Source organism: Phacochoerus africanus, chromosome 6 (assembly GCF_016906955.1).
Source record: "Phacochoerus africanus isolate WHEZ1 chromosome 6, ROS_Pafr_v1, whole genome shotgun sequence".
Classification (NCBI taxonomy): domain Eukaryota; kingdom Metazoa; phylum Chordata; class Mammalia; order Artiodactyla; family Suidae; genus Phacochoerus; species Phacochoerus africanus.
Window position 1 is genome coordinate 3,993,842 of NC_062549.1, and position 21,353 is coordinate 4,015,194.

Genomic DNA, 21,353 nt, shown 5'->3' on the forward strand with positions numbered 1-21,353 from the left:
GGGACAATCGTGTATCTTCAGAAATTGCCTAACAGTCACTCAAATCCCTGTCATGAATGATCATCTCCTAATAGGGTGGTAAAAATTGTAATGGAAACAGAAAATGCTTCTAAGTCTGAGCTAAGGAAAAATATCTGGTCTCCTTTGGCATAAAGAGGATGCGTTTGACACCTCTGCTTTCCTCCTCATTGTATTATGTCTCATAAGTTCAACAAGCTGAAAGTCAGCTTTTTCCATACCAGCAAGTACCCACTGATAAATTACGGCTTTGCTCAAGGGTCCATTTAATTAGGATTTGCTTATTTTAAAAAAAAGAAATGATGAAGCACCTTTGACCTTTAAAGTCTTCATGTCTGGTTTCAAATTTCAGCTTGCACTCATCTAAAAATAAGATTCTGGTATTGAAATCTATAAGAAATTTGGAGTTCCCGTCGTGGCGCAGTTGAAACAAACTCGACTAGTAATCATGACGTTGCGTGACGAGACCTGCTCGTCAACCCATTTCCCAAAGTCAGCGGCGCCGCAGAATTAAGAAAGAAGAGACAAAGAAATAGAGTGGGGGTTAGAGGGCTCCCGCCTTCGAGAGGCAACAGCCACCGTCTGAGCCAAGTCATGATTTTTATTTGCTATTTCCTCCTTCCCTGTACGTTCAGGATCCCATGTGGCATCTACAATGTTACTGATGGAGGCTACAGATACGCCAGGCACAGACCTTTTGTATTCAAAGATGCTGCAAATGATTAACCCCCCCAGAGGAAGATGATACTGTTTCTGCTGAAGGCTCTTACGCCCTTTCCTCCAGCTCCCTTAGGGTTCTGGTCATGAGAACAAGAACCTCAATGGCTTTCCATCGACAACATCTGGAGTATATGGCCACTTGCTTTCAAGTAGCCCCTCATCCAATGTACATTTCCCGTCTCACTCCCTTTCCCCCAGGGGTCTGGGAAAGTCATGTATTTTCAAGCCTAGATTAGCGTCATTCTTCAAGCGCCATCTAGTTTCTTTGATTCACTATGGCCTGTATACATGCATGTCTGGCAAGCCCTCCGACAGTTGCAGGTTCGATCCCTGGCCTCACTCAGTGGGTTAAGAATCTGGTGTTGCCGTGAGCTGGGGTGTAGGTCACAGACGCGGCTCAGATCTGGCGTTGCTATGGCTGTGGTGTAGGCTGGCAGCTACAGCTCCGATTCAAAGCCTAGCCTGGGAACTTCCACATGCCGCAGGTGCAGCCCTAAAAAACAAAACAAAAAAAAAAACCGAAAAGAAAAGAAATCCATGGAAATTTAAGGTTTTTCTTGTTTAACAGCTTATACACTATCTTCCTCTGAAATGCCTGCATATCTTTCTTCTGGAGTAATAAGTTCTCAACAAAGAAGGCCTGGGTAGGAGTTCCCACTATGGAGCAGCAGGTTAAGGATCCGGCATTGCCACAGCTGTGGCGTAGGTTGCCCAGGAGTTTCCATAAGCTGTGGGTGCAGCCATTAGGAAAAAAAAAAAATAGAGGCCTTGGTAGAGTGTCATGCCCTCAAAGGAGAACTGGGTGGGGGTGTGAAAGAAGCAAAAATATTCATTCGGCAGACTTCTGCTATAATCCTGGAACTCTGCAGGCTGGGATTTTCTCAGGGACACTATTATTCTTTATGCTTTTATAAATGTTATAAATTACACATCACTTATTTTCTTGAAATATTATGAAATGTTCTGTGAAAGGTTTTTTCGCAAATTCTATTTACCCAACAATTCTGCAAAGAAATCACTGTTCTTCCCACCACTTTCAAACATGATAGCCTGAGGCTTATAAAGCTGAGGTGACTCCCCCAAGGTAACTGCTGGCTAAGGGAGCGTGGGGTCAGGCTGAAAAGCACTGATGTAATGCGAAATCATTTTTCCCACCTGCAAGACGAAGACCAAATTAAGATAAATGAAATTTCCAAACATTACTCCATGACTTAGGATCAAAGAAGTGTCAGAAGGAAAACTTCTGCACTTGACCCACCAGCACACTTCCCAACACGGAGGTAAAAGAACACGGCGTGTGGAATGAGGAAGAAGCTCGGATGCCACCGCATCCTGACCTCCACTTGTGCTTCTGAGAGCACGGAGGCCCTAAAGGTCAGAGAGGGACAGCACACGATTAGACCAGGTTCCCAAAACTGAGCTGCAATACCCATCACTGACGCCAAACGTCTGTTCAACTGCACGAGCCTGGATTCGACGTAGTAATGTCGACTCCCTGAAGAATCATATCCGCTTTTTATTTTTCTGATGTTTGTCATATTAAAATTGTTATATATAATAAAAACTGAAAGCTACTCATTGCATATCCCAACCCCCTAGTTCTCTCACTGGAACTGTTAAAATTCCTCTTTTTACTATTCCTATTAATAACTGCATTCTTCTAGATGCTGTTGTGCATGTTGTGCAGTTTTTTTGTTTGTTTGGTTTTTGGTTTTTTTGCTCTTTGTTTTTTTGTATTTACGAACACACACACAGTTAGGTGTTTTAAAATATAAATGACATTATAACCTACACACATTTCATTAGTAGCTTCTTCCCCATAGACTATCATAGCTGCCTATGTCAGTACCTACCTCTTTACCTCATTCTTTTCCAATATCAGGCCATGAACAAAACACATCAAATACCTGCATGTTAGAAAGAATAGGCCATGTAAGACTTAAGACCCACATTAAAGGAAATGTCCTGTAATTTGCCTGTCTTTCCTGTACCTTGAAAGTGTGCTTTTTAGAAAGTGTCTATCCCCTTGGCGTTCCCTTCGTGCCTCAGCAGTTAATGAAGCAGACTAGGATCCATGAGGATGCGGGTTTGATTCCCGGCCTCGCTCAGCGGGTTAAGGATCCCAAACTCTCCCTGTCAAAGTCGCCGGGGCTGCCGTGCTGCAACACCTAGAGGTCACGTCCCCGTGCGCAGCTCATTTTAGAAGGATCTGACCAGTGCAGCCTCTCTTTTCCCTGAACACCTCTTGTGCTCAGCCTCCAGGCTGCCATATGCTCTTTTGTCTTTCTCCTAATTATGTCTCAGCCTCCTTTTCTGGATGATCCACATTCCCCAATTCACCAGCGTGCCACGGAGATGAGTTTTTAAATCTCTTTCCTTCTCTGCATTCACTCCTTGTGGGATCGCATGAGTCACACGGCTTCAAATATTACATGACACTGGCGACCCCCAAGTTTTAGATCCAGAGCATTTTATTTCCAGACCAGACATCCCTCCTGGGTGCCAGTCTTCTCTAGACGCTGACCTGCTCCAACTTTCCAGTGGCATATTTACGAGTTAACTCATACATCACGAACCTAGACCTGACTGCCCTTGGAATGGTTAAGTAAGGAGGTCCTGCTCTATGGCCCAGGGAAGTACATCCAATCGCTTGCGACACACGATGACAGACATGAGGAAGTACATACGTGACTGGGGCACGTTGCTGTACAGCAGAAATTTACAGAAAATCAACTATGACAAAAATTAAAAGAACAAATCTAAATCTGACTCCTGACCTCCCCCTCAATACTGGCTCTCCACGTCTCCCCATGAGCTCCAACTTTCTGGTTGGTCAGACCAATAAACTTGGAGTCATTCCACGTTGTTTCTTTTCTCTCACACCCCAGGGGTCCTACGTCTGCAAATTCGCTTGGCACCATCTTCAAAATACATCTGGAATCTGGCCATTTGATAGCCTCCCTCGTGGTCCTGGCCAAGCAGAGGCTCTGGCTTCCTACCTCACGGCAGCAGCAGACTCTCTCCTCTTTATCCTTTTCCTTTGCCCCTTGTTGTTTACTCTCAAAACACTGATAAAATATGAAAGCGGGAGTCACACTAATAAAATATGCAAGACCCAGTTATTCATCTCTCCAAACTTGCAGGTATTCTAAGTAACAATCCAAGGTCTGTTGATGGTCTAAGATTGCCCTAGGAAAGAGTGAGGGTTTACAGTCCCAAGGAAAATAATGTTTTCCACTGGGAGAGTCAGAGAAGGATTTCTGTGAAAAGGGGCAGCACTCGGCTTGTCTCCTTGGCACATGGCGTTTTTTGAGAAAGGCACAGATACTGGAAAGTGTGAGCATTCAGGGTAAAAGTGTATACGGAGGCACCCAAAAAGCACTGCGGTGTTGATGAATTTTTTTTTTTTTGTCTTTTTTGTCTTTGTTGTTGTTGTTGTTATTGCTATTTCTTGGGCTGCTCCCACGGCACATGGAGGTTCCCAGGCTAGGGGTCGAATCGGAGCTGTAGCCACCAGCCTACGCCAGAGCCACAGCAACGTGGGATCTGCAACCCACACCACAGCTCACGGCAACGCCGGATAGTTAACCCACTGAGCAAGGGCAGGGACCGAACCCGCAACCTCATGGTTCCTAGTCGGATTTGTTAACCACTGCGCCACGACGGGAACTCCGTGTTGATGAATTTTTAAGAACCCGACTATAGACTGATGAGTAATTGACCAGGAGATTAAAGACAAAAGAGGAAATGTGAGCTAGACTGTAATCGGACATTAAAGCCCTCCGGTCTGATTTTGGGGGGCAATAGGAACCGCAGAGGCTTTATGTGACCAAAACGGGAAAAAGTAATCTGAGAACAGAATGGTGGCTCAAGGAGCACGAAGATGCTGCCAATAGCACAGGCGAGGGCTGAAGTCCAGCGGTGATGACGAGGCAGTCAGAAATTATGTACAGCATGTAAGGAGAGGTCACTGATGACACCAGGAATTCGAGCCTTGGTTATAAACCAGGGGGTTGAGAAGCTATTCCAATATTCCTGGAAATAGACGCCAGCATTCTAGAGTAGACCCGTGGCAGGTGGGGTGTAGAGAAGCAGGTGATGGGATGAAACATCCAGGAATTCTCCGCTCCCTGTGGCTCTGCCAATGGAAATCATTACATCTGGAGTCCTTGGTGGAAGAACTGACAGGATATGAAGACTAGACGAGACGGGTCAGAGTGATGGAGAGTTGAAGATGACTTTTGATTTTTAGAATTCCAACCTTTCAGTCCATCTTTTTAAACAGCCCTTCTTTAAACTTGGCTAAGACGGGCTTTCATTTACAAAATATTATCCAAGAAGACATGACCGGGTGTGTACCTAGCAGTTGTCATTGAGAATATCTTTTTAATATGAAACAGATGTGTCACGCAATAAAGAATCCATAACTTGGCTCAAGTCAAGACATGTTTCACCTCTCACCATCTTCCCGTCGCTAAGTACCGTTACCCTGTCACGGAAGATTAGATTCACCAGGCAGAAAAGTTTCCTTCCGAAAATCTCTCAGGCTACTGCCTAGTTCTCTGTTCTCTTCAGCGGTACCACAACTGTTGTTTTCCAGTGAGCATTTTGCGACTGTAAGAGGGGAGATATCTGGCTTACAACAAATACAGCTCCTACTGAGAGTTGAGAAATTCATTTGGAAAATACACAGATAAAAATAGTCACGTGAATTTCAGTTCAAGACTTGACAAAATAGATCATTTTTAACAAAGCAATAGTCACTTGTTCTCGACTACAAACGGAAGATGCACAATGTGCTGTGTGCAGCTGATAAACAAGTATTTATGTGGGCCCTAATGATATTATAGGCTAAACACCTGAGAGTATCAGACTTCCAGTCTCCATTCCTTCTGCTCGGCTCAGATGAAGAAATCTGTCTTATATTCTACTGCCTTGACTTCAGCAGCTCCCTCAGTGTTTGCCTTGGAAGTTTCCCCTGTGACCGTGTACGACCGTCACTCATTTGCCACCATATCTTAGAAGGCTTCCCTGCAAGCACCCCTATAGGGTGTTTCCCTTCTGATCTTGTAACCAGCCTCAGCCACGCCTCCTCCCTCAGACCAGATGCTTCTCACCTCCGCGCTTGGGTCTGTGTATCAGCCAGACGTGAATGCAGCTGCCATCAACATCACACTGTACTTGTGGCTCCTGACTGTGCTCTGGGTCCCAGGTTTGCTCCTTGGCTCTGTTTCCTCTAAGTACATGCTCTCCCAGGGAAGCCGGCTTTAACATGTCCAACCATGATCTCCAGCTCCACAGACATTCTACTTGCCTTGAGTTTCAATAGTATTTGTACCTGTGGTTTTTTTGGTTTGTTGTTTGTTTTTTGCACTTTAGGGCTGAACTTGTGGCATATGGAAGTTCCCAGGCTAGGAGTTGAATTGGAGCTGTAGCTGCCAACCTGTGCCACCAATCCGAGCCACATCTGTGACCTACACCATAGCTCACAGCAACACCAGATCTTTAACTCACTGAGTGACGCCAAGGATCGAACTCGCATCCTCATGGGTACCAGTCGGATTCGTTTCCGCTGCGCCACAATGGGAACTCCTGTACCTACATATTTCTAATTGAGCCCTTTTAAGGAGTATTATAATGGATAGCATATACGCCTGCTTAATTCCCACACACGAGTGAAACTTACGGCACATTTTAGACCCCAAACCTGGCTTACACGACTCTGTACTCCCCACACCTAGACAGAGCCTTGATCCAAGAAGGCCTTCCATGAATACCTGTTAAGTGATGCATAAACAATTATATAATATGGACAAATGAACCACGAGCAATAGCAGAAAATAACCGTTATGGGTCACGCCTTCAAGAAACTCACCATGGGAGTTCCTGTCATGGATCAGTGGAAACAAATCTAACTAACATCCGTGAGGACCCAGGTTCAATCCCTGGCCTCACTCAGTGGATTAAGGATCCTGTGTTGCCATGAGCTGTGGTGTAGGTTGAAGATGCCAGCTCGGATCTGGCGTTGCTGCGGCTGTGGCGAAGGCCAGCAGCTACAGCTCCGAATTGACCCCTATTCTGGGATCCTCCATACGCCATGGGTGCGGCCCTAAAAAGACCAAACAAACAAACAAAAAAACCTCACCATAAAACAATTGTACAAATTAACACACCAACACCCATGATGCAGAAAGCAATGTGCTGCATTTATGGTGGGAAAGAGATGGCACACTCAAATTGGAGAACTTGAAACAAGATTAAAAGGGGACAATTTACAAAAATGTAGGGAGATGCATATAAATCAACGAAGTTAAAATAACCCTCAAACCAAACACAAAAATAAACGACAAATGGCTTAAAGACTTAAATATAAGACATGACACCATATAACTCCTAGAAAGAGAACACAGGCAAAATATTCTCTGGCATAAATCGTACCAATGATTTCCTAGGTCAGTCATTTTCCTAGGTCATTCTCCCAAGGCAATAGAAATAAAAGAAAAAATAAACAAATGGGACCTAATTAAACTTAGAAGCTTTTTCACACAGCAAAGGAAAGCATAAACAAAATGAAAAGACAACCTGTGGACTGGGAGAAAACATTTGCAAATGATGCAAGCAACAAGAGCTTAATTCTCAAACATACAAACAGCTCATGCAACTCAACAACAACAAACAACTCAATCAAAAAATGGGCAGAAGACCAAAATAGACATTTCTCCAAAGAACACATACAGACGGCCAATAGGCACATGAAAAGATGCTCAGTATCACAAATTATCATAGAAATGCAAATCAAAACTACAATGAAGGACCACTTCACACCAGTCAGAACAGTCATCATCAAAAAGTCTACAAATAACAGGGAGTTCCAGTTGTGGTGCAGCGGAAACAAATCCGACTGGGAACCATGAGGTTTCGGGTTCGATCCCTGGCCTCGCTCAGAGGGTTAAGGAGCCAGAGTTGCCATGAGCTGTGGTGTAGGTCAAAGATACAGCTCGGATCTGATGCAGCTGAAGCTCTCATTCGAACCCTAGCCCAGGAACCTCTATAAGCCACGGGTGTGGCCCTAAAAAGCAAAAAAAAAAAAAAGTCTACAAATAACAAATGCTGGGAGAGATGTGGAGAAAGGGCACTGTGGGTAGGAATGTGAACTGGCACATCCACTATGGAAAACAATATGGAGATTCCCTAAAAAACTAAAAATAGAGCTACCATATGATGCCGCAATCCCACTCCTAGGCATATATCTGGACAAAACTCTAATTCAAAAATGTACTCACACTCCGACGTTCACCTCAGCGCTCTTCACCACAGCCAGGACATGGGAGCAACTGAAATGTCCATCGACAGGTGAGGGATAAACAAAGATGTGGTACAGATCCACAGAGGAATACCAGGGGAATACCAGGGGACAGGCGAAACCACCGCCTTTTCGCCACATCCTCCCATTCTCTCTCTATGCCAGTACCATGGTGCTGTGTAAACAGAGGCTGCAGTCATTCTCCCCCACCTCCGTCATATCATACACTCTGATACTCAAGCAGGAGGATCTGCAGGTCCTTGCACGACCCTTGAGGAGTCAGGTGATCCTGTCCGACCACCGGCCAACAGGGAGCCTCTGCAGGTTCTCAGCGATGTGATTAAGACGCACTGCTAGTCCTCAGTGGGATGTCTGCGGGAGGAACTCCCTTCCAGCAGGGTTAAAAAGTGCACAGGCAAAGCGCTCTCACATGTGCACGCGGACACACAAGCAAACTGGCGCACATTCGGGGCAGCTGCCTCTGCCTTCCTGGGTTCGGTTCCAACAGACTGCTTGAGTAGGACACACACTTCCCGTGTCGAATTGGGAAATTGCCAGAATCCTGACTCATCTACGTGCTTCCTCAGATGACCTACATGCTGCTGAATCGTCTTCTAAAGACTACATCAAAAGAGAAAGTCCGTGCTGCTATTTGCTTTCATTCTCTTTAATAGTTCTCAGAGCTTTTGTAAAAGCAGAGTAGGTCTGCGGAAGTGGGTTAAAGAAGACATCCCCCATTGGTTGGGGCACAGGTGTACGTCTCGCGGGTAAATGGAGTATAGATTCTTCCCTGGAGCCCCCACAAGTCCATGGGGCTGGGGTATTACAGCAGGGGTTAGATGGCCATTGAAAGGACTATGATTTAACAAAAATGCAAAATGTCTTTTTTCAGGGAGATGATCTTGTTTTGGGTGGTTTGGCTCGTGGCTTTTTTCTTGCCATCCCAGAGGCTAGAACACAATGTACTCTCCAGGCACGTGGACCAAGTGACCCAGAAAAAGTGAAGGACCCTCCCACCTGCTTTCTGGTTTCCCGTGCACTGGCATGGGTGGGCTTTGGGGCGGAACAGACATGAGTTCAAATCCTGGCTTGGCCGCTTGCTGTCTGAGATCTGGAATAGGTCCCGTCACTTCTAGGAAAATGCTTCCCGCCTCTGTTCTGCAGGACAAGAAAAGAATGCTGACCCCTAGGACTGGCTGAGATGACACGACCGATGCTAAAGCAAGCAGGTTCCCTTCCATCTTGCATCTTCCTCCCGTCTTCCCTGTGGTCTCTCCTTGTCTGTTACACGGGGTCTGGCACAACCAGCTACCTCTCTCCTGGCTTTTCTTTTGACCCTGTCGTGCAAGCACCTGACAGTTGGGTTTTTTGACAGAAGTGCATTAGGCTTTTGACGGCCAAGCATCCACTTCAAAGATATGTTCCATCTTGACTAAACATACCGCCAGCCACACGCTAGACAAAGAGCCAGGCTGCTGCGCCCATCAAGGGCCTCTCTTTAGAGCTCTTGTTGACTCAGGTAACTGACCGTTTGACCACTTGGTTTTCATTTTAATTCTTGTTCCAATGTTTTAAATTTGCCAATAAAGAGTCAACCTGCCAAACCCTAGGCCCCCCACCCATGACCACAATAGAGACGGAGCCCAGGTGCGTGCTTTCTCTACTCAGGACCTCCTCCACCCCACCCACGCCCCAGGGCACTGTACCCTCGAGGATTTGGGAGTGGTAAACCTTGTTTTGTGTTTTGTTTTCAAAGTGCTCTGATGGGCGATGCTGAGATGCATCCTGCAAACCAGACGTGCTGGGCCAGCCCCAGCTCTGTCTCTGGGCAGGGAAATGTCTGTGGGGGCTGCTGACGTGTCCTGGCTCAGGTGAGCACCCACAGGCATTTCTACCCAACAGCACCACTGTCAGGAAAATCCTGACTGCGCCGAGTCACCGAGGGAGCTTCTTCAGCAAAACGTGGATGTGGGCAAGTCTACGCGGGTCTAGGGGAAGCACGAGACAGCACTGTGATTGCAGGGCTCCTGGGTGATTCTGCCGTGCCACCAGCATGAGAGCCACTGCCTAAGGATGGCACTAGAGGGTGTGAGCCGAACACACCTCCTCTGGGCGGTCTGCAAGGCACTCAAAGACAGTGTCTCCGAGGCCACCAGACCATGGCCTTGGGTTCTCTGAAGCTGGAGACCTTGAACACGCATGTTCACCAATCTCCCCCAGTGATTCTAATGCTCCATAAAGTCTGAGGACCACAGTTCATAGTCAAACCTCTCCTTTTTTACATGTGGAAATTGAGGCCCCCAAAGTGGAAGAAGCTGGCCTATGATACCAGCCAGGACATGGGGACTCTTCCTTTTTTTTTTTTTTTGCCATGCAATCTGATACTTCTTATTCTATTTTACTTCATTTGCTACTTTTTTTTTGTCTTTTTGCCTTTTCTAGAGCCGCTCCCACGGCATATGGAGATTCCCAGGCTAGGGGTCCAATCGGAGCTGCAGCCCCTGGCCTACGCCAGAGCCACAGCAACGCGGGATCCGAGCCGCGTCTGCAACCTACATACACCACAGCTCACAGCAACGCCGGATCGTTAACCCACTGAGCAAGAGCAGGAATCGAATCCGCGACCTCGTGGTTCCTAGTCGGATTCGTTAACCACTGCGCCATGACAGGAACTCCGATTTACTTCATTTTTTAAAGGCTAATTTAGCCCCCTAAATGGATTTCATGGTCTACACTGACGGGTGGTAACCTAGGAGGAAAAACCCTTCAGGCGTACTGTTCTCTGAAACAAGTGGTAGTAAGACATCATAGCAGCCGAGAGTGAGTCCTTTGGAAAGATAAAGATGATTAGAAAGGAGTTCCCCCCCCAACAAAATAAAATGAAATTCTGGCGTTGCCATGAGCTGTGGTGTAGGTTGCAGACGCAGCTCAGATCTGGTGTGGCTGTGGTGTAAGCCAGCAGCCGTACCTGCGATTGGACCCCTAACCTGGGAACCTCCATATGCCACAGGTACAGCCCTAAAAAGACAAAAAAAAAAAAAAAAAGACAAAGAAAGGAGTCAGAAATAATGAACCCAATTAGGATCTATGATGGATGTGGGTTCTATCCCTGGCCTTGCTCGGTAGGTTAAGGATCTGGCGTTGCCATGAGCTGTGGTGCAGGTCGCAGAAGTGGCTCAGATCTGGTGTTGCTGTGGCTGTGATGTAGGCCAGCAGCTGTAGCTTCAATTCAACCCCTAGCCTGGGAACTTCCATATGCTGCAAATGGAAGATGCAAAAAAAACCAAAAAAACAAAAAAACAAAAAAACAAAAAAAAACAAAAAAACAAAAAACCACAAAAAAACAAAAAAACAAACAAAACCCCAAAAAACAAAAAAACCACAAAGATTAGAACAATGAAGACGGTGGGAAAATGTGTCAACAATACAGGAGCTTGAGTGGCGTGGAGAGAACATCTCGGGAGCTGTGGTTTCAGGCACAAAACACTGAACATACGGGCTGACCAGGCAGGGAAAGGGGAGGGCGGAGACAATACTTCGGGTTCCAGCTCAAGGCTGAGCAGATCAGGTGCCTTTTAAAGGAATGAGGTGGTCAAGGGAGGAGGGGTAACTTTGCCCCTTAAATAATGGGGGTGGGGTGGGGGTCAGGGGCCCAACACCCCACAGAGTGAGAATGTGGGGAGAGCCTGAGATCCAATCCAGATGCAATTCCAGTGGGTTAAAGAGGCAGGAACCTTGAAAGCTCCATTATCCTTTGTGCAGAAAATCAAGCACAAACTTATGGAATCAACTATAAAACCAAATAAAATTTATACTAGAGGCATAAAAGAAACCATGAAGCAAATAAAATTTCAACAAACACCATTATTATTATTATTTTTGTCTTTGTCTTTTTAGGGCCGTACCCGCGGCATATGGAGGTTCCCAGGCTAGGGGTCAAATCAGAGCTGCAGCTGCCGGCCTACGCCACAGCCACAGCAACGCCGGATCCCTAACCCACTGAGCGAGGCCAGGGATCGAACCCGCAACCTCATGGTTCCTAGTTGGATTCATTTCAGCTGCGCCATGACGGGAACTAACAAACACCATTCTTGAGAAACGTCAAAATTGTGACAGAATAAAAGAAGAACCTGCTTGAAACATTACATGAACATAGTATGGCCTTTAACCAGAGAGTTCTTTCCATTTCGAAGTGTTTTAGTGTTTTTCTGATTTATGACACGTGCTGTCATTTCCTCACTGCTTTTCTCATCCCTGGTGTGGGAAAAACAAATACTCATTGATGGTATAACGCAGCAGGACACCCGTTTTGCTTTAACTAATCAGATGCAAATGCATGGTTTACATATTAAGATTTCCTTTTTAATTTTTTCACTAATCAGAAAAAATTAAATCAGTAGAACTGGACACTTCATGTCAGGAGTGTCATAAACACAAACCTGTGTCTGGGGCTAATAAGGCATGATTGCTGATGACTATAAAGTGATCCAAAATGCTTATATATTTTTTCAAAATTACTGCAATAAATTAGTGCACACACACATTCTCATGTAGAATGTCAAAATCAAGTTAGACAAACCATAGTTACAGAAATGTTGATTTTGGCCACGGAAAATAATTATATTCTCACTTAGAGTTCCAAGAGATAAGAACAATTTTTTAAAAATCAACCAGGAGTTCCTGGTTGATCATTTTACAAACATTAGAGAAGAGTGTACAGAACTCAGCCATGGAAGCCAGACAAATCTGAAAGCGACCTTAATGCGCTCTTATCACTTACAAGCAACATAGCTTTAGATCATGCACTTGCCAAACCTCAAGAGGCTTGTCTGTGAAACTGAGGCTGCATGGATGTTCCTTTGCTCTCCTGCTGACAGGTGCTGAAGCAGCTTCACTCACTCCCTGCTCACCCGGAACAGAACTCACCCTCTAAGGGGTCCCTGAAGTAACCCATCTGCCCTGGAGCCTCCGTGAGCACAGACCTTCCCAAAGTGTTCAAGTGCGGGAAGGTTTATATTGCACGCCCCGCATGGAAACAACTCACAAAAACGGGCAGACATCCCCAAACTCCCTTCCCGCCCGAGCTTCCGCGCAGGCTGGGTGGCGCTGCTCATCTTCCCTCTGTTCCTCTTCCCACCGGCCCCTCACGGACACGGATTCCTGCTCCCCTTCCTTTCCAGATTCCGGCCCCACACCCACCCTCAAGTCTGTCCACGTCAACGAACGCAGCTCCACTTCCACTGCCGTCTCTGACCACTGGATGCTCTTCGAAGGGGGGGGGGGCTCACGGATTTACAGAGGACCTCCGCCTCGGAAGGCTTTATCCCGGACGCGTCTGTATTTCGTGTCTACCTCAAAAGCTCGTAAAGTATTTCTCCCGGATAAACAGAAGACCGTCTTTGCAAAAACAGTGTTCTCAGTCCTGACGCGATGAGTTAACAGGGAAATGCCTCAGCTGCCCCGCTCACAGGGCGACTGGCTACGATGACCGGAGGATGGAAAGTGCTCCTCAGGAGAGAGAAAAGAGGAGGAAGGTACTTGCAAGTGCCCAGAAAAGTTTCTAAATGAATGAGGGAATTCACGACTGCCACGAGGGAACTTGAGGTGCTGTGAACAGGACCTGCCCCCATCCCGTGCTGACGTCCCATCTGCCAAGGCGACGGCCTTTGGAGGCGGGGCCGCGGGGAAGCAGTCAGGTGCAGATGGGGGGGGGGGCAGGATGGAAGGAGGGTCCTTGTGAGGAAAGGGAAAGACATGAGGGCTTTCCCCCCACGTAAGGACACCTCCAGCAGGTGGCTGTCTGCCCGTCAGCCGTGCTGGCGCCCTCATCGTGGACGTCGGTCTTTGGAATTGTGCCGGAAATTTTTCTGTTGTTAATTGTAAATCAATTACGCTCCAATTAAAAAATTTTTAAGTCTGTTGTTTGAACCACTCAGTCCGTGGTGTTTTGTTAGAGCAGCGGGAGCTGACTGACTGATGGGGCCGTGACGGTGTGGTGTGCGGTCAGCCCACACACCTGAGCACCCACCACACCATCATACAACTGGGCCTCTGGCCACTCTGCCCAAAGGTCCACTGTCCACTTTCCTGACGTCGCTGTACTTTGTGAGGCCGAATCCTGGTGAATGGTCTCTGCTGGCCTCCTCGCCCTCTCCCCCTGTTTGGGTTTGGCCATCTGGAAGCACGAGTGGAAAACCAGACAACAGGACATAACACTGCCCAGGCCACGGTCTAGGGACGGCTGACACGCACCCCGACACAGGACACAGCCCTCACCCAGGGGCTCTCCTGCAAACCAGCTCTTTCTGGAGTCTAATCTCTCTCTGTGCCCCCCGGGGCCCTTCACAGCCAGGGATGGAAACAGTATCCCACAGCTGCTTGTCCCCAGGCACCTCGACACCCTGTGTCAGTTCTCTTCATGCCTCCCTCACTCCTGGGAATATTTCCTTCTTTGCAGGGTATCCCCTCAAAGCCCGAAAATGTAATTCAGTTTCTTCAACACAGTGCTGCCTCTGACAGGTGCCAGACCTAAAGCGTATTAGAAAAACTTAATGATTCCTTGTTCCTGGATTCCAAATTAGGTGATAAGTCTGTTAAATACAAGCTAAGACGAAGGCATTCCCGTCAGATCTCAGCAGTTATGAACCTGACTAGTAAGCATGAGGATGTGGGTTCGATCCCTGGCCTCGCTCAGTGGGTCAGAGATCTGGCATTGCCATGAGCTGTGGTGTAGATCGCAGACACGGCTCAGAGCCAGAGTTGCTGTGGCTGTGCTGTATGTAGTCCTCACTCAAGGATCCGGCATTGCCATGAGCTGTGGTGTAGGTTGCAGAGGGCTCGGATCTGGTGTTACTACAGCTGTGGTGTAGGCTGGCAACTACAGCTCCGATTAGACCCCTAGCCTGGGAACCTCCACACACAAAAAAAATTTTAATGAGTCTAATATATGCAAGCCTGAATTACTTACCCAAAATCTTTGGGTCCAGAAATGTTTCAGAATTCAGAACATTTCATATAATTCAGTGCTTTTCTCTGATACTGACGGACGCCCAGAGAGGGTCTAAGGCAGGACTCTAAGGAAACTTATTCCTGTTTTTGCACGGAGGTACAAATATTCATACGAACAAAATAAATGAAAACTCTAATAATACCATGCCTTTTCTGGCCAGGCTTTTCTACCAAATTATTTATAAAATCCTTGGATTTTTACCTACCTGACAGAGCTCTTTCGAGGCCATATTAATTCATGAGTTTTAGATCAGCAGCACAGTGGCTGGAGTATAGTCAGGACACAAAAAATGCCAGCTGCCGTCACCCCATCACATCCTGAGAGCAGCCAGCACGGCACACCCGCCCAGAGCTTCCCGTGAACTGATCTGACTCAGGCCAGGGGCTCTCTGGGGCCTCGTGCTACTCCCCCAGGGGACCAGCGGGGCCCTGGCTCTCTGAGTGCAATTTCCAAGTTCAGAGGTGGGAGAGGCAAGCTGGACTGGGGTTCAGATCTCCATCTCAAAGGCTGGTTCTTTGCCTGTATTTATCCATTCATTCAAAGACCGAGGGACCATGGCCACGGCACGATCCCACGTCTGCAAGGAAAAGCATTACGAGAAAAGGTCCAGAAAAGCATTACGAGAAAAGGTCCAGAAGGAAACGCAGTGAGCTGGGCTCTGCGAGTGGCCGGCATGGCTGGTCACGTCAGCCGCTAGGGGAGGCCCCAGGCCTGACCAGGCCCGGGAGCTCTGGAGGGGGTAAATCAGTTTGTGTACGTGCGTTTCCTTTCCTGGGGAAAGGCACCGTTATCCTCATCATCATTTCAAAAACAGAGAGAGAGAGACAGGGCCTGGAAGCATCTGGAGGGAGCGGGTGCACAATTGAGGTGGCGGCGCCCCCTGCGGCCCCGCTGTGCTCTCTGCGTGCGGGTCTGACGGGGACAGTCCACGGCCGCTCCGGGGCCCCATAATCGGATTATTCTGGCAGAGGACATCTCCTTGCTAATTAGCCGGAGGAGATCTTCCAGGCTTCTCGGCTGGGCCTGGTGGAAGATAAAAACCTGGGTCCTGAACGGTGCCCTTTGAGAGGTTTAAATGGGTTTGGGAGGGCGCCTGTCACATCTGGTTGCGGTGATAATTGGATTAGGAGCCGGGAGAGGAGAGAAGGCGTCCGGTGTAATCTGCACAGACTCCACCGGAGCCCGAAGTGGGAAACCGGCAGCCAGGTGACCTCCAGAGGGCCAGGAGCAAGGACACAGCGCCAGGTGAGGGGCGCCCACCCAGGAAAGCCTGGTGTCCAAGGGCCTGCTGAGGACGTCCTGTCAAGGGGCCTCCGAACGTCAGGCCCTTGGCGTCCATGTTTGATGATGCAGGTTCCCAGGCCCTGTCCCTGCCAAGTCTAGGTCAGGGGCCGGGGCCTGAATCAGGCGGGAGGGCTGTATTTGAAGTTCCCTGGTAACTATTAACACATGGAGTTGAGCAGTCAGTGGCCTAGCTCAGTGGGGACATTGTGCAGATGGAAATGACAAGACACACATGAGATGATGGTGGCAACAGAATCCACGCTTCTGTCTTCCTGGCAGCCCTGCAACGCTGGCTGTGTTTGCCCAATTTTTTTTTTTTTAAGGGCTGCACCTGCAGCATATAGAAGTTCTCAGGCTAGAGGTCAAACTGGAAGTGCAGCTGCTGGCCTACACCACAGCCACAGCCATGCCAGATGCGAGCCTCGTCTACAACCTATGCCGAAGCTCACAGCCACACTGGATCCTTAACCCACTGAGTGAGGCCAGGGATTGAACCCACATCCTCATGGAGACTATGCTGGTCCTTAACCTGATGAGCCACAGCAGGAGCTCCTGCGTTTGCCCCAGCTGACGTATGAGGATACTGAGGTTCTGAGAGGACCAGGGGCTTGAGCACGGCCGCGCAGGCAGAAAGTGAGGAATATGAGACAGCGGCACCGGCTCCCAGGGGGTCACTGAAAGCACATCTCAGAGCCCAGTGGCTCGGCACTGCCTCTGCCTAACCCCCGCCCTCACTCGTGATGTGCCAACACATCAGTCTCCTTTCAAATTTTCAAAGAAATGCGCAGAGCTCTTTTGATCTCAGGGCCTTTCCACGTGATATTCTGACAGCCCGACCAGGCCTCTCCCATGCTAAAGGCAGAGTAATCTTTGTGTCTGACTCCATGCACACACACACACCCCGAAGGAGGCCTAGTTCCTTCCAATGCTCTAAAGACAGCAGGCCTTAGAGCAAGGCCTGAGAGTTGGTCGCCCCCCAACCCCCAGCCTCACCTTTGCCGCTGGCTTCCCTTTACACTCAGGCTCAAGCACCCGGCCTGTCCCTTGAAGCCTCCTGTGGCCCCAGGCACACCCACATTTGGCTTTGGTTTTGTTTGGGGTCCCCAGCTGGGAGCCTCACTTTCTCGGGGCTCCTGCCCAACCTCCCCAGGGCACTGAACCCCCCTTCGGGCAACTGCAATGCATCCTGTCCGTCGCCATCATAACCCCTGTCGTGGGAAAACTGACGGTCCCTTTATTAAGAGCCACGGTCAGGTCCCGCCCAGCACAGAGCCCGGTACACGGCAAGTCCTGGGGAGGAACACGCGGACTTACTGGGCCATCTGGGCGTGAGCGTCACCTCTGCCGAAAGGGCTTCCCCGGCTGCGTCCTAAAGTGGGCTTCTCTCTGTTGTTACTTGGTTGCCTCATTCACCGTCGTGGTGACAGAGGGTAATTATCTGGTTTCAACTCTCCACCTGCCCCGCGAGGATGGACGCTGCCGGAGGGCAGGATGGATGTCTGCCTCACTCACGTCTAGAACAAGGTGTTGGTACTGGGTGCTCGGCGTTCACTTGGGTGAGTCTGGTAGAAACCAACTTCCGGATTCTCGGTCCACAAGCGCCCCTCTCATCCTGCAGCCTCGGCCTCCCGAGGCAGCGCTTAGACCCGCCGGCACCTTGATCCCCGGGAAGGAATGTCCGCTTTCCGGACCCTAGTTTTCCCGCGTCCGGAAACCGGGAGCTCAGATGAGCTGCTCTTAAGTTTCTTCCTCACAGGTGGAAGGTGGAAAGTTAAAACCGGATAATGACAATCTATCACCAGAAACCCCAGGTTCAGAAACCCCAGGACCCACGATTTCTCACAGCAGACAACGCCGTTGTTATAATTTGTTACTTCTAAAGGGCTGCGTGGGGCTCAATTCAGAGGTTGAGCTTTATTTTTCAGACCCGTGTCTGGCTCATGATGAATTAAGTCAAGTTCAGACATCAGTCCCACCAGGTAACCCAGATTTTGAAGTAATATGCTGAGAAATACATCATCCTACCTCTCATTAACAGCCTGGCAGGAAAGAGAAGGCACGCGGCTATTTAAGGAGAATCTACATGGGAACCCTTTGTGAAGGGGACGATTTCCTCCCACGGGCAGGATTTGGGGGGTCAGGAGGGAAAGCGCCCTCCCAAAGCTGGTGGCGGTGGTGAGTCGCGGCCCCCCCAGGCCTGCAGGGGTGCTGGAGGTACGGTTCTGGAGCCCAGAGGGAGGCGAGCTGTGTGGGAGCAGCACCTGAGCTGAGCTGTGGCCGTGGGTCCAGGACACAGTCAAGCTGCAGGGATCTCGCAGGAGCGTCAAGAGAGTAAAACCGTGGCTGCACCAGCTCCCTCCCTCAGATTGCTCCCGAGAGCGTGGGGCAAAGTGGAAAGAGCCCCGTGAACAAGGAGGGAGGGTGGTGGATAGAGGATTCTCAGCACATAGTTTTAGGGAGACATCAACACACAATCACGTAGACTTTCACAGCAGTAACCTTGAATGGATCTAAATTATTTACAAAGCCGGTCATTTGCAAACCTCAGCATGTTAACAGTTATCAGCCTCAAATTACTTGCAGCCCGCCTGAGAATCATTCCAGAGACATGCAAGAATCCGCACCGTGTTCGCCAGGATCGTCAGAGGAGGGCAGGAGAGACCGTTTAACTGGAACATACCTGCCCCACCGTGTTCCTGACACCTATTTCCAAATGTAAAGACGTCACTGTGAAAGAGTGTAATTACCCAAAAACAGAGACCTCGCTTGCAGGATCAGCCGCATCTGTTCTCTTAGGTTCTTCCGTTACGGGGAATAAGAAACATGACATGTAACATACATTTATACCATTTGCACTTCAGTGACTCCAAGGGCTTGTTACTCACCAACCCCACAAGCACCTGGGAACAATCACAATCCTTGTCCTATCAGCACAATGTCCATCACAGGAATGCATTTCACGCAAGCCAGCCTGCCCCATCTTTATTGAGTGGACTGGATTAATGCAGCACAGCGTTCAATCACTCACCGTGCTTCAACCACACCGTTCTTCCACGCCATTCGCAGTGGAATACTGCTCTTCAATTATATTTTCACCGCTGACTGTGAAAAACCGTTAGACCAATGCTTCTTCCAAGAATAACGGAGGAACTTCCACACGCCATGGATGAAGCAAGAAAAAAAAAATAGAAAAGAGTTTTTTTAAAAAAAATATATATATATAGGAGCTCCCATTGTGGCTTAGCAGAAACAAATCCAACTAGTGTCCATGAGGATACAGGTTCGATCCCTGGCCTTGCTCAGTGGGTTAAGGATCTGGCATGCTGTGAGCTGTGGTATAGGTCAAAGATGCAGCTCAGATCCCTCGTGGCTGTGGCTGTGGTGTAGACCGGCAGCTATAGCTCCAAGTGGACCCCTAGCCTGGGAACCTCCATATGACACGAGTGTGATCCTAAAAAGCAAATATATAGATAGATAATTTCATTACACATTACAATTCTATGAATGTACAATAAACCACACAATATATACATATACACATACACACACACACATATTCTATGGGTGTATAAAGAGGCTCCAAACTTTAGAGGCTTAAGCTAACCAAAGTCATTAATTTTCTCAAGATCCTACACCTGGGCAGATGGCTACAGTGGGGAAGCTCTAAAGGGTCAGGGACCCGTTTCCAGAAAGGTCACTCCTGAGGCCACCAAGTTAGTGCTGGTTGTTGGCTGGAAACTTAACCAGACCTTTAGCCCCCTGCATGGCATCTCCAGGTGGCCAGGTTGAGCTTCACACAGCGTGTTCTCTAGGTTCCGAAAGGAAGCATCCCCAAAGCATGGTTTCCCGGCAATCAAGCCTCTGTAGCCATGACTTTGCTTATGTCTCAGGAGCCAAAAGCTGACCTCCCAGCCCATCGAGGCTGGAATCAATGTGACAGGAGACCAAAAACTGCCTGTATCCCAGGAACTGCCTGTGCACTGCCTACCTGTGTGTTTGTTTATTTATTGGCACAGATAATCTGTCAAGGAAGTTAGAATTTGGAGCCAAAAATCATAGAGAAAATAAAAACAAAATGAGATGAATCCAAAATCAAATTAGATATTGCTTCTTTTACCTGAGACTTTTTTTTTTTTCTTTTTTGGCTGCCCTACTGCATATGGAGTTCCCGGGCCAGGGATCAGATCCGAGCTGCAGCACAGCTGCAGCAATGCTGGATCCTTTAACCCACTGCACCAGGTCAGGGATTGAACCTGTGTTCTGGCGCGGCAGAATGCACCACATTGGGAACTCCAACCTGGGTCATTTTAATATAAATACAAATAGTCAAAAAATTACCATGTTAGGAGTTGCTGTCGTGGCTCAGTGGTTAACGAATCCGACTAGGAACCATGAGGTTGTGGGTTCGATCCCTGGCCTTGCTCAGTGGGTTAGGGATCTGGCATTGCCGTGAGCTGTGGTGTAGGTCACAGACGTGGCTCGGATCCCACATTGCTGTGGCTCTGGTGTAGGCCGGCAGCTACAGCTCCGACTAGACCCCTAGCCTGGGACCCTCCATATGCCATGGGAGCGGCCCTAGAAAAGGCAAAAAGACAAAAAAAAAAAATCACTAAGTTAATCTTAAAGAAGTCAAACAGACATGGAGGATGTTTATTATCAAGTGTTAAGATTTACACAAAGTTAAATAATTAAGACAATACACTAATAGATGTAGAAACAGGCAGATAGAGGAATGGAATATAATACAGTTTCCACTAAGTGTTAGCACACACACACACACACGTGCATGCACACACACAGTTGTAATAAAACAAATGAATTATTCTGGATAAATTGTATATCCATATTTTTAAAATATGAATCTTGATTCCTTCTTCACTGGAAACATAAAATTCATTCCTGACAGATTATAGATCTAAAAAGAAAAGGAAAATTGTTGTAAATTCCCAAAGGTAACGCTGAAGAATGGCTTAATGCTATGATGTGGGCACAGATTTTTTTAAACAGGAAAAACATGCA

At 48.1% G+C, this 21,353-nt stretch overlaps 1 long non-coding RNA gene across 1 annotated transcript in view; it reads right to left on the minus strand.

Annotated features, from left to right (window-relative positions):
- Nucleotides 1–21,353, minus strand: part of LOC125128999 (uncharacterized) — a 58,031-nt gene that overhangs the window by 17,405 nt on the left and 19,273 nt on the right. Inside the window, exon 3 of the long non-coding RNA XR_007135378.1 lies at nucleotides 19,363–19,484. This is a non-coding gene — a long non-coding RNA (uncharacterized LOC125128999). The remainder of the gene's footprint in view (nucleotides 1–19,362; nucleotides 19,485–21,353) is intronic.